At 42.6% G+C, this 15,020-nt stretch overlaps 1 pseudogene; it reads right to left on the bottom strand.

The window, feature by feature from the left end:
• Positions 1 to 569: 569 nt before the first annotated feature.
• On the bottom strand, positions 570 to 1,289 carry LOC118374278 (protein arginine N-methyltransferase 6-like; annotated as a pseudogene).
• Positions 1,290 to 15,020: the final 13,731 nt, after the last annotated feature.

Here is a 15,020-nt window from a genome sequence, read left to right as displayed (position 1 = left end):
AGTGTTCAGTTCTATTTAATAAATGACGAACACGTGCTGCGCTTTGGTCCTCACCTTCTTCCACCAACGGCCGTTATAGTAACAATAGTGAGATTGTTTCCATCCTTCCTTCTTTACAACATAGCCCTACAATTAATGACCAGGTGTCCCTCTGCCCTTTTTGCTGCTAAGCCAGTGCTCTAAGCCAGTGCTCTAAGCCAGTGCTCTAAGCCAGTACACTAAGCCAGTACACTAAGCCAGTACACTAAACCAGTACACTAAGCCAGTGCTATAAGCCAGTACACTAAGCCAGTACACTAAGCCAGTACACAAAACCAGTACGCTAAGCCAGTACGCTAAGCCAGTACACTAAGCCAGTACACTAAGCCAGTACACTAAACCAGTACACTAAGCCAGTATGCTGAACCAGTACACTAAGCCAGTACACTAAACCAGTGCACTAAGCCAGTACACTAAACCAGTACACTAAGCCAGTACGCTGAACCAGTACACTAAGCCAGTACACTAAACCAGTGCACTAAGCCAGTGCTCTAAGCCAGTGCTCTAAGCCAGTGCTCTAAGCCAGTGCGCTAATGTAAGCCTAATACTGACACTGCTAACACCAGTTGAGCTTCTCCTGAATATCCATCTGGGATGGAGAAGGTCTTGGAATGTTTTTTTGAGTTCTCCTATAGGTGTAGTCCACGTGGCTGGTTATATGTCTGGAAGTGTCCTCTGGCGGAGACATGTTTCCCCCGCCCACCACTGTGGTGTCCTGCCTCACATCGACTGGTTCATCCAGATACAGCACCACCTGCTTCCAGTGGAGATCCAGTTTGAAAGGAGATGTGGACCAGGGGCTTTTCCTCACTACCAGGAAAGGTTACTGTGAACCACACGCTTGATCGCGTTCACAGCAGACGAACCAAAACACTCGCACTTGAATGCCCCCCTTCACTGATTTCAGCTGCTCCGTGGTAAACGAGTACAGATACAACTCTGGCGAACTTGGAGTGGTGGGAGAACACGTCCTCTACCTTCACCAAGTTCACGGTGATGTCATTGTTCATGATGCATTTCCTGGCGAATTCAGACATGCATGACATGTCCATACGGGTCCTTCATAGAGGACCAGAAACTCAGCCGGCCCTCCACCACCAAGTCATTGATGGGTGTAACGTACAATTCCTCCATGGAAGGAAGAATTCAGCATGGATTCGTGGAGCAGCACATACACTCAGCACGTCCACCTGCTCGGGAAAATCGATTGTTTCCAGAGTGGCTTTAATCACTTCGATTCTGTCTTCCATCTTAGTATATTTTTAACCATTTTCACAGATTGACCAGCGATTGAACTTTCCTGGTCCCGGCTTGGGCAAAGAAGAACCAGTTCCTTCCCTGACATCCAACACTGCTTTACTTTGGAATGAACTGCCGTTCCTCAGTACCCCTGTCCTGTACGTGTTCATCAGGACAGTGTCTGCAGTCGGCTGGGTAGCCTAGTGGTTAGAGCGTTGGACTAGTAACCAGAAGGTTGCAAGTTCAAACCCCTGACCTGACAAGGTACAAATCTGTCATTCTGCCCCTGAACAGGCAGTTAACCCACTGTTCCTTGGTAGGCTGTCATTGAAAATAAGAATTTGTTCTTAACTGACTTGCCAAGTTAAATAAAGGTAAAAAAATAAAACAATTCTTCTTCAATGGTAATATAACTAAGGTTATCCTGCACTTTTCTGTCTAATTTCCTTTTCTTTGTGAAGTGGAATTTTCCTTGCCCTCAAATTCTTGTTATCACGTTGGAAATGGAATGTCAGTGCATTATATGTTCTGAAAGTGGAAACGGGTTGCATCGTGGTCTTTGTAGTTTTATAAGGAGTCAAATGTGTCAATGTGATAGCTATTTGCTTGCGGTAGAACTACATTTCCCACAAGTAAAACTACGGCGATCGCAATACATTGTTTAATGCACCTATTGATCAATCAATGACATGAATAGCAGGACATCAAAAATCATCGTGAAGAATAGTGAGAAACATGTTATGATATTGAAAATGGAACTAGTGAATGTTCACCAAGACATCCTTGCATATCAAATGCAGCAAGAAAACCATCATCATCATCATCACTGAAAAGCAATAGTGTACACATTTTGCTAAAACAGGATACAGTGGCCATCCTAGGCCTACATGTGCTCTATTAGGATATGTTTTGCTGTGGGGAAGACCAATTATAGGCTACCCAGCATGCCCACAAATAGTTCTAAGCTGTCCATCCCAAGAGTTATGGCAGGCAGAACACAGGTTTATGGCACTGTTCTCCTCTTTGAGTGAATCCTCTGTGACTTTCTCAGTTCCTTCCAAAGATCCTTGGCTAGTTCTAGTGGAGGATGAGCAGGAGCTGTATCCCATTTCACTTTAGATGAAAAGGAGAGTAGGGAGCTGCCAGGTTGTTGAGTTTTCCAGCATTCCAGACGGCCTGTTTCAAATGGAAACACAGGGCAGTGTGATGAAACATTTGAGACGTGTGTAGTGTGAGCATATCATGTAAGAAACTTCACCATGACCTGGTTTATTAAAATTATTAACATTAGAAACAATTATTGTATTTTTTGAGGGCTTCTGTGCCCATGGTAAATCAACACATTTTACCATTTGCCACAAAATGTAGGCCTACTCATTTTGCATAGTAGAGTGGTTCCCAACTCCAGTCCTCCACGACCCCTAACAGCCCAACTCCAGTCCTTCAGTACCCCCCAACAGCCCAACTCCAGTCCTCCAGTTGGGCTGTTGGGGATACTGGAGGACTGGAGTTGGGCTGTTGGGGGGTACTGGAGGACTGGAGTTGGGCTGTTGGGGGTCCTGAAGGTCTGTATAGTCCCCCAGGAACAGCCTGACTAATGTCAGTCTGTATACAGTAGTCCCCGACCAGACCTGTCACCAGCCTTGCACCAGACCTCCCCTCCCGTCCCCCATCCTCCCCCCTCCACCCTCCCCATTCTCCATCCCCCCTCCTCCCTCTCCATTCACCCTCAGCCTCCCATCCGCCCTCCCCCTCCCTCCCCAATTCTTCCCTATCCTCTCCCTCATCCTCCCTCCCCCATTCTCCATCCACCTCCCTCCCCCTCCCGTCCCCCATCCTCCCTCCCTCCTCTCCCATCCCCCTTCCTCCCTCCTCTCCCTCCCCATTCTCCACCCCCCCTCCTCCCTCCCCATTCACCCTCCCCTCACATCCGCCCTCCCCTCCCTCCCCAATTCTTCCCTATCCTCTACCTCATCCCCGTCCCCCATCCTCCCTCCTCTCCCTCCCCCATCCCCCTTCCTCCCTCCCCCATCCTCCATCCCCCAGGTGGTGTGCCAGTGTCTTGGCCTGTCAATATGGAGCCCATGAATCAATTCAATATTCCCCTTTCCCTGAAGACCTGCTTCCCCTCCTTCCACCTATCGGGTTACATTACACTACAATTAGATTCAATATCGAAATACAAGCCATTAAAAACCTAAATAAAACCAGTTAGATTAAATGACTAACTCCAATCCATTATCCTAAATTACTTACAACAACCTGCAAATATGACAGACACCAAGGAGGCAGGCAGAGAGAGATGCAGACTATATCGTAATTCCGCCTCAGTATTTTTTTTACCTTTATTTAACCAGGCAAGTCAGTTAAGAACAAATTCTTATTTTCAATGACAGCCAAGGAACAGTGGGTTAACTGCCTTGTTCAGGGGCAGAACGACAGATTTGTACCTTGTCAGCTCGGGGATTTGAACTTGCAACTTTCCAGTTACTAGTCCAACTCTCTAACCACTAGGCTAGCCTGCCGTATAATGTGTAACTAGACTACAAATCCTCCTCAGTATAATGTGTAACTAGACTACAATTCCTCCAGGTGTAATGTGTAACTAGACTACAATTCCTCCTCAGTATAATGTGTAACTAGACTACAATTCCTCCTCAGTATAATGTGTAACTAGACTACAATTCCTCCTCAGTATAATGTGTAACTAGACTACAATTCCTCCTCAGTATAATGTGTAACTAGACTACAATTCCTCCTCAGTATAATGTGTAACTAGACTACAATTCCTCCAGGTGTAATGTGTAACTAGACTACAATTCCTCCTCAGTATAATGTGTAACTAGACTACAATTCCTCCTCAGTATAATGTGTAACTAGACTACAATTCCTCCAGGTGTAATGTGTAACTAGACTACAATTCCTCCTCAGTATAATGTGTAACTAGACTACAATTCCTCCTCAGTATAATGTGTAACTAGACTACAATTCCTCCTCAGTATAATGTGTAACTAGACTACAATTCCTCCTCAGTATAATGTGTAACTAGACTACAATTCCTCCTCAGTATAATGTGTAACTAGACTACAATTCCTCCTCAGTATAATGTGTAACTAGACTACAATTCCTCCTCAGTATAACGTGTAACTAGACAACAATTCCTCCTCAGTATAATGTGTAACTAGACTCCAATTCCTCCTCAGTATAAGCTAGACTACAATTCCTCCTCAGTATAATGTGTAACTAGACTACAAATCCTCCTCAGTATAAGCTAGACTACAATTCCTCCTCAGTATAATGTGTAACTAGACTACAAATCCTCCTCAGTATAATGTGTAACTAGACTACAAATCCTCCTCAGTATAAGCTAGACTACAATTCCTCCTCAGTATAATGTGTAACTAGACTACAAATCCTCCTCAGTATAATGTGTAACTAGACTACAATTCCTCCTCAGTATAAGCTAGACTACAATTGGAACTACGATTATTCACAGAAGTCATTAGACATCTCACATCTTGTCCTTTTTTTTCAGTTTCAAGCAACATCGTTGTACTGTACATTGTATTACATGCATTATTTACATGTACCGGCTGTTCTCCGGGGTTACCAGATGGATCACATCATGTTGTCTACCGACGTTGTGTTTATGTAGCAGCAATTTCAATTCAATTCCAAAATAAGTCTATTTCCTGAGAGGGATCTTCATGTGTGGTGATGGATTGGTACATACAGGTGAAGTGGGAAGTTTACATACACTTAGGTTGGAGTCATTAAAACTCGTTTTTCAACCACTCCACACATTTCTTGGTAACAAACTACAGTTTTGGCAAGTCGGTTAGGACATTACTTTGTGCAGGACATAAGTATTTTTTCCAACAATTGTTTACAGACAGATTATTTCACTTATAAGTCATTGTATCACAATTCCAGTGGGTCAGAAGTTTACATACACTAAGATGACTGTGCCTTTAAACATCTTGGAAAATTCCAGAAAATTACGTCCTGGCTTTAGAAGCTTCTGATAGGCTAATTGACATCATTTGAGTCAATTGGAGGTGTAGCTGTGGATGTATTTCAAGGCCTACCTTCAAACTCAGTGCCTCTTTGCTTGACATCATGGGGAAATGTAAAATAAATCAGCCAAGACCTCAGAAATAAAATTGTAGACCTCCACAAGTCTGACAGGCTATGTGTGGACACCAGGCTGTGTGTGGACACCAGGCTGTGTGTGGACACCAGGCGTCCAGCAGGCTATGTGTGGACACCAGGCTATGTGTGGACACCAGGCTATGTGTGGACACCAGGCTATGTGTGGACACCAGGCTGTGTGTGGACACCAGGCTATGTGTGGACACCAGGCTATGTGTGGACACCAGGCTATGTGTGGACACCAGGCGTCCAGCAGGCTATGTGTGGACACCAGGCTATGTGTGGACACCAGGCTGTGTGTGGACACCAGGCTGTGTGTGGACACCAGGCTATGTGTGGACACCAGGCGTCCAGCAGGCTATGTGTGGACACCAGGCTATGTGTGGACACCAGGCTATGTGTGGACACCAGGCTGTGTGTGGACACCAGGCTGTGTGTGGACACCAGGCTGTGTGTGGACACCAGGCTATGTGTGGACACCAGGCTGTGTGTGGACACCAGGCTATGTGTGGACACCAGGCTATGTGTGGACACCAGGCTGTGTGTGGACACCAGGCTGTGTGTGGACACCAGGCTATGTGTGGACACCAGGCTGTGTGTGGACACCAGGCTGTGTGTGGACACCAGGCTGTGTGTGGACACCAGGCTATGTGTGGACACCAGGCTGTGTGTGGACACCAGGCTGTGTGTGGACACCAGGCGTCCAGCAGGCTATGTGTGGACACTAGGCGTCCAGCAGGCTATGTGTGGACACCAGGCTGTGTGTGGACACCAGGCTGTGTGTGGACACCAGGCTATGTGTGGACACCAGGCTATGTGTGGACACCAGGCTGTGTGTGGACACCAGGCGTCCAGCAGGCTATGTGTGGACACTAGGCGTCCAGCAGGCTATGTGTGGACACCAGGCTGTGTGTGGACACCAGGCTATGTGTGGACACCAGGCTATGTGTGGACACCAGGCTGTGTGTGGACACCAGGCTGTGTGTGGACACCAGGCTATGTGTGGACACCAGGCTATGTGTGGACACCAGGCTGTGTGTGGACACCAGGCTGTGTGTGGACACCAGGCTATGTGTGGACACCAGGCTATGTGTGGACACCAGGCTGTGTGTGGACACCAGGCTGTGTGTGGACACCAGGCTGTGTGTGGACACCAGGCGTCCAGCAGGCTGTGTGTGGACACCAGGCTGTGTGTGGACACCAGGCGTCCAGCAGGCTGTGTGAGGACACCAGGCGTCCAGCAGGCTATGTGTGGACACCACAGGGTAATGGCCATTTAACAGACAGGTGATAATTGGACAGATAGCAGACATCTGGCTTATTGACCTGGCCTGATGAGAAAGTCAGATCGGGAATTATTTATTCAAAGATAATCTGAGGTCAAGGAATTAAATGAACGATAGCCAGACAACCTTTCGCTAACAATGTTTTTATAATGTATAAATGTATGAGGTTATGTCATGTGGCGTATACACTTGTAAGGTTTGTATGAAGTATCCGTTGTGTGGACGACTGCAGTGTACAAGATTTAACCATTCATATTGCTGTATGAAATAGTCTGTAAATTCATCACTCTCTGTAACGGCTGTTGTTGGTGGAAGGAGTGGAGGACCAAAGCGCAGCGTGGTAAGTGTTCATATTTTTTTATAAAAACAACTGAACACTTCACAAAACGACAAACAAACAGTCCTGTAAAGGTGAACGAAAAACACTAAAACAGAAAAGAATCACCCACAACTAAAATGGGGGGAAAACAGGCTACCTAAGTATGATTCTCAATCAGAGACAATGAACGACACCTGCCTCTGATTGAGAACCATACCAGGCCAAACACAAAACCACAACATAGAAAAAAAGAACATAGACTACCCACCACAACTCACACCCTGACCAAACTAACACAAAGACATAACAAAGGAACTAAGGTCAGAACGTGACACCCTCAATAACTACAGTGGTGTAAGTGTTTATGAACCCACATTCAGTCTAAGGGGGGTGTATAAGTTAAACTAAAAAACGTAAGATTTATCCTCTCAATAAAAAAGGTCAGACTGAGAGCAGCTCTGTGGAGATGTGATACTTTAGGTTGCTCCTCAACACTGACCTTGAGGTTGTGAAAAATAAAATCAATGCTTTTCAGTCTGAGACACGGGGCAGCAGCTCTCTCTCTCTCTCTCTCTCTCTCTCTCTCTCTCTCTCTCTCCCTCTCTGTCTCTCTCTCTCTCTCTCATTCTCATGGTCTCTCTCTCTCTCTCTCTCTCCCTCTCTGTCTCTCTCTCTCTCTCTCTCTCATTCTCATGGTCTCTCTCTCTCTCTCCCTCTCTGTCTCTCTCTCTCTCTCATTCTCATGGTCTCTCTCTCTCTCTCTCTCTCTCTCTCTCTCTCTCTCTCTCTCTCTCTCTCTCTCTCTCTCCTCTCTCTCCCTCTCTGTCTCTCTCTCTCTCTCATTCTCATGGTCTCTCTCTCTCTCTCTCCCTCTCTGTCTCTCTCTCTCATTCTCATGGTCTCTCTCTCTCTCCCTCTCTGTCTCTCTCTCTCATTCTCATGGTCTCTCTCTCTCTCTCTCTCTCTCTGTTGTGAGTACAGACTGTCTCCACGGTAGGTGATTCCTCACAAAACTAGAAAGAAAATACCATGTTATTTTGTATTTTGACTACATTTGATGTATAGAAAGGTCCTTTGGAGGGAGTATTGTTTCATAAGGACCGACGCAGGAAATGAGAATCAGGTACGGGGAGTCAACATTTTAATCAGGAACAAACAGGAACAAACAGGTAACAAGACAGGCACAGCATCGGGCACACGGGTAAACAAGGACATACGCCAATCAATGCTGAAGCAGGGAACAGAGAGGGGAACCAGACATATATAGGGTAGGTAATGACAGAGGCGATAGAGTCCAGGTGAGTCCAATAATCGCTGATGCGCGTGACTGGGGGGGGCAGTAGTGTGCAATGCTGGGCCCTCGACGGCCAGGGGAATGCCACAAATATTTGTATCTTAAAGCATAAATGAGAAATCATGAATTGAAGTTGGAATATTTGTGACTTTTTGGCCTTACTCAGTCCTCCTTTAAAGACTCCATAATGTTTCATCTGTAGGTGTTACAGTCCTCCTTTAAAGACTCCATAACGTTTCATCTCTAGGTGTTACAGTCCTCCTTTAAAGACTCCATAATGATTCATCTGTAGGTGTTACAGTCCTCCTTTAAAGACTCCATAATGTTTCATCTCTAGGTGTTACAGTCCTCCTTTAACGACTCCATAATGTTTCATCTGTAGGTGTTAGTCCTCCTTTAAAGACTCCATGATGTTTCGTCTCTAGGTGTTACAGTCCTCCTTTAAAGACTCCATCATGTTTCATCTGTAGGTGTTACAGTCCTCCTTTAAAGACTCCATAATGTTTCATCTCTAGGTGTTACAGTCCTCCTTTAAAGACTCCATAATGTTTCATCTCTAGGTGCTACAGTCCTCCTTTAAAGACTCCATAATGTTTCATCTCTAGGTGCTACAGTCCTCCTTTAAGACTCCATAATGTTTAATCTGTAGGTGTTACAGTCCTCCTTTAAGACTCCATAATGTTTCATCTCTAGGTGTTACAGTCCTCCTTTAAAGACTCCATAATGTTTCATCTGTAGGTGTTACAGTCCTCCTTTAAAGACTCCATAATGTTTCATCTGTAGGTGTTACAGTCCTCCTTTAAAGACTCCATGATGTTTCGTCTCTAGGTGTTACAGTCCTCCTTTAAAGACTCCATCATGTTTCATCTGTAGGTGTTACAGTCCTCCTTTAAAGACTCCATAATGATTCATCTGTAGGTGTTACAGTCCTCCTTTAAAGACTCCATAATGTTTCATCTCTAGGTGTTACAGTCCTCCTTTAACGACTCCATAATGTTTCATCTGTAGGTGTTAGTCCTCCTTTAAAGACTCCATAATGTTTCATCTCTAGGTGTTACAGTCCTCCTTTAAAGACTCCATAATGTTTCATCTGTAGGTGTTACAGTCCTCCTTTAAGACTCCATAATGTTTCATCTCTAGGTGTTACAGTCCTCCTTTAAGACTCCATAATGTTTCATCTGTAGGTGTTACAGTCCTCCTTTAAGACTCCATAATGTTTCATCTCTAGGTGTTACAGTCCTCCTTTAAAGACTCCATAATGTTTCATCTGTAGGTGTTACAGTCCTCCTTTAAAGACTCCATAATGTTTCATCTCTAGGTGTTACAGTCCTCCTTTAAAGACTCCATAATGTTTCATCTCTAGGTGTTACAGTCCTCCTTTAAAGACTCCATAATGTTTCATCTGTAGGTGTTACAGTCCTCCTTTAAAGACTCCATAATGTTTCATCTCTAGGTGTTACAGTCCTCCTTTAAAGACTCCATAATGTTTCATCTGTAGGTGTTACAGTCCTCCTTTAAAGACTCCATAACGTTTCATCTCTAGGTGCTACAGTCCTCCTTTAAGACTACATAATGTTTCATCTCTAGGTGCTACAGTCCTCCTTTAAGACTCCATAATGTTTCATCTGTAGGTGTTACAGTCCTCCTTTAAAGACTCCATAATGTTTCATCTGTAGGTGTTACAGTCCTCCTTTAAAGACTCCATAATGTTTCATCTGTAGGTGTTACAGTCCTCCTTTAAAGACTCCATAATGTTTCATCTGTAGGTGTTACAGTCCTCCTTTAAAGACTCCATAATGTTTCATCTGTAGGTGTTACAGTCCTCCTTTAAAGACTCCATAATGTTTCATCTCTAGGTGCTACAGTCCTCCTTTAAAGACTCCATAACGTTTCATCTCTAGGTGCTACAGTCCTCCTTTAAGACTACATAATGTTTCATCTCTAGGTGCTACAGTCCTCCTTTAAGACTCCATAATGTTTCATCTCTAGGTGCTAGCTCATTCTACAAAACAAGTCTTTTGGTATTTTAAGTAGAAATTGTGAACAAATATTACATTTTAAAAGCCTGTTAATGAATTGACCTTTAATATAGATCACAAGGAAAATTCAATACATTTTTTAATAAAGACTTGTCCATCTGTGCACTCTCTGTGATTTTAACCCATTTAAAACCAACATTTTCTCCACTTCTCCACCCTAGTTTTCTGCTTTGAAAAAGTCATGTCTGATGTCTATTATTTATTTTATGTGATTAGTGATTCATTTTACGGTCAAAGAAAACCGTGTCCATCATTTTTAAGGTCAATCCTGTTAAGTGAACTGTACTCTTGTTTAAATATGGTGAAACTATTCCTTCTTAAATTATTTTTAAAAAAGAAACCTTGAACATCTAATGATTCAATCATAGTGTAAAAACAGGTGAGCTGGTTCTACACTTTCTGACCATTTTGTGGTGTATTATGGTGGAAAACTGAGCGGGTCAAGCATAACACGCCAACCCTATTACCCCATAGATTGACAGCCTAGAAACGTTTCAACTATTTTTTTGGGGTGAAGCTTGCATTCAATTGACCCTCCATGTTGCACACAAGCTTCCATCCCCCCCTGTCAGAAGGGGATTCGAGGCTGATTTAACTAGTACCAGTTGGAGGGCCGTTCAAGCGGATTTTTCCCAGATGTGTTAAATTCCCACTTCTCACTTGGTTAAGAACAATATCACCGCTATCCATTCACTGTAGAGTTGTAAAATACCATTTGGAAGCAATGGACCTAGACCTACACTGTGATATATTATTAACCCTAACCCTAACCCTTAAGCAATGGACCTAGACCTACACTGTGATATATTATTAACCCTAACCCTAACCCTTAAGCAATGGACCTAGAACTACATTGTGACATATTATTAACCCTAACCCTAACCCTTAAGCAATGGACCTAGACCTACACTGATATATTATTAACCCTAACCCTAACCCTTAAGCAATGGACCTAGACCTAAACTGTGACATATTATTAACCCTAACCCTTAAGCAATGGACCTAGACCTACATTGTGATATATTATTAACCCTAACCCTAACCCTTAAGCAATGGACCTGGACCTACACTGTGATATATTATTAACCCTAACCCTAACCCTTAAGCAATGGACCTAGACCTACACTGTGATATATTATTAACCCTAACCCTTAAGCAATGGACCTAGACCTAGACTGTGATATATTGATAACCCTAACCCTAACCCTAACCCTTAAGCAATGGACCTGGACCTAGACTGTGATATATTGATAACCCTAACCCTAACCCTTAAGCAATGGACCTAGACCTACATTATGATATATTATTAACCCTAACCCTTAAGCAATGGACCTAGACCTACACTGTGATATATTATTAACCCTAACCCTAACCCTTAAGCAATGGACCTAGACCTACATTGTGATATATTATTAACCCTAACCCTTAAGCAATGGACCTAGACCTACATTGTGATATATTATTAACCCTAACCCTTAAGCAATGGACCTAGACCTACACTGTGATATATTATTAACCCTAACCCTAACCCTTAAGCAATGGACCTAGACCTACACTGTGATATATTATTAACCCTAACCCTAACCCTTAAGCAATGGACCTGGACCTACACTGTGATATATTATTAACCCTAACCCTTAAGCAATGGACCTAGACCTACACTGTGATATATTATTAACCCTAACCCTTAAGCAATGGACCTAGACCTACATTGTGATATATTATTAACCCTAACCCTTAAGCAATGGACCTAGACCTACACTGTGATATATTATTAACCCTAACCCTAACCCTTAAGCAATGGACCTAGACCTACATTGTGATATATTATTAACCCTAACCCTTAAGCAATGGACCTAGACCTACATTATGATATATTATTAACCCTAACCCTAACCCTTAAGCAATGGACCTAGACCTACATTATGATATATTATTAACCCTAACCCTAACCCTTAAGCAATGGACCTAGACCTACATTATGATATATTATTAACCCTAACCCTAACCCTAACCCTTAAGCAATGGACCTAGACCTAAACTGTGATATATTATTAACCCTAACCCTAACCCTTAAGCAATGGACCTACATTGTGATATATTATTAACCCTAACCCTAACCCTTAAGCAATGGACCTAGACCTACATTATGATATATTATTAACCCTAACCCTAACCCTTAAGCAATGGACCTAGACCTACATTATGATATATTATTAACCCTAACCCTAACCCTTAAGCAATGGACCTAGACCTACACTGTGATATATTATTAACCCTAACCCTAACCCTTAAGCAATGGACCTAGACCTACATTGTGATATATTATTAACCCTAACCCTTAAGCAATGGACCTAGACCTACACTGTGATATATTATTAACCCTAACCCTTAAGCAATGGACCTAGACCTACACTGTGATATATTATTAACCCTAACCCTTAAGCAATGGACCTAGACCTACACTGTGATATATTATTAACCCTAACCCTAACCCTTAAGCAATGGACCTAGACCTACATTGTGATATATTATTAACCCTAACCCTTAAGCAATGGACCTAGACCTACACTGTGATATATTATTAACCCTAACCCTAACCCTTAAGCAATGGACCTAGACCTACACTGTGATATATTATTAACCCTAACCCTTAAGCAATGGACCTAGACCTACATTGTGATATATTATTAACCCTAACCCTAACCCTAACCCTTAAGCAATGGACCTGGACCTACACTGTGATATATTATTAACCCTAACCCTTAAGCAATGGACCTAGACCTACACTGTGATATATTATTAACCCTAACCCTAACCCTTAAGCAATGGACCTAGACCTACACTGTGATATATTATTAACCCTAACCCTAACCCTTAAGCAATGGACCTAGACCTACATTATGATATATTATAAACCCTAACCCTAACCCTTAAGCAATGGACCTAGACCTACATTATGATATATTATTAACCCTAACCCTAACCCTTAAGCAATGGACCTAGACCTACATTGTGATATATTATTAACCCTAACCCTAACCCTTAAGCAATGGACCTAGACCTACATTGTGATATATTATTAACCCTAACCCTTAAGCAATGGACCTAGACCTACACTGTGATATATTATTAACCCTAACCCTAACCCTAACCCTTAAGCAATGGACCTAGACCTACACTGTGATATATTATTAACCCTAACCCTTAAGCAATGGACCTAGACCTACACTGTGATATATTATTAACCCTAACCCTAACCCTTAAGCAATGGACCTAGACCTACATTATGATATATTATTAACCCTAACCCTTAAGCAATGGACCTAGACCTACACTGTGATATATTATTAACCCTAACCCTAACCCTTAAGCAATGGACCTAGACCTACACTTGATATATTATTAACCCTTACCCTTAAGCAATGGACCTAGACCTACATTATGATATATTATTAACCCTAACCCTAACCCTAACCCTTAAGCAATGGACCTAGACCTACACTGTGATATATTATTAACCCTAACCCTAACCCTTAAGCAATGGACCTGGACCTACACTGTGATATATTATTAACCCTAACCCTAACCCTTAAGCAATGGACCTAGACCTACATTGTGATATATTATTAACCCTAACCCTAACCCTTAAGCAATGGACCTAGACCTACATTATGATATATTATTAACCCTAACCCTAACCCTTAAGCAATGGACCTAGACCTACATTATGATATATTATTAACCCTAACCCTAACCCTTAAGCAATGGACCTAGACCTACACTGTGATATATTATTAACCCTAACCCTAACCCTTAAGCAATGGACCTAGACCTACATTATGATATATTATTAACCCTAACCCTAACCCTTAAGCAATGGACCTAGACCTACATTGTGATATATTATTAACCCTAACCCTAACCCTTAAGCAATGGACCTAGACCTACATTATGATATATTATTAACCCTAACCCTTAAGCAATGGACCTAGACCTACACTGTGATATATTATTAACCCTAACCCTAACCCTAACCCTTAAGCAATGGACCTAGACCTACATTATGATATATTATTAACCCTAACCCTTAAGCAATGGACCTAGACCTACACTGTGATATATTATTAACCCTAACCCTAACCCTTAAGCAATGGACCTAGACCTACATTGTGATATATTATTAACCCTAACCCTTAAGCAATGGACCTAGACCTACACTGTGATATATTATTAACCCTAACCCTAACCCTTAAGCAATGGACCTAGACCTACACTGTGATATATTATTAACCCTAACCCTTAAGCAATGGACCTAGACCTACATTGTGATATATTATTAACCCTAACCCTTAAGCAATGGACCTAGACCTACACTGTGATATATTATTAACCCTAACCCTAACCCTTAAGCAATGGACCTGGACCTACACTGTGATATATTATTAACCCTAACCCTAACCCTTAAGCAATGGACCTAGACCTACACTGTGATATATTATTAACCCTAACCCTAACCCTTAAGCAATGGACCTAGACCTACATTATGATATATTATTAACCCTAACCCTAACCCTTAAGCAATGGACCTAGACCTACATTATGATATATTATTAACCCTAACCCTAACCCTTAAGCAATGGACCTAGACC

Source organism: Oncorhynchus keta, chromosome 4 (genome assembly GCF_023373465.1).
Source record: "Oncorhynchus keta strain PuntledgeMale-10-30-2019 chromosome 4, Oket_V2, whole genome shotgun sequence".
NCBI lineage: Eukaryota > Metazoa > Chordata > Actinopteri > Salmoniformes > Salmonidae > Oncorhynchus > Oncorhynchus keta.
Note: the sequence above shows the minus strand (reverse complement) of the source record. Positions and strands in the feature narration are given on the sequence as shown.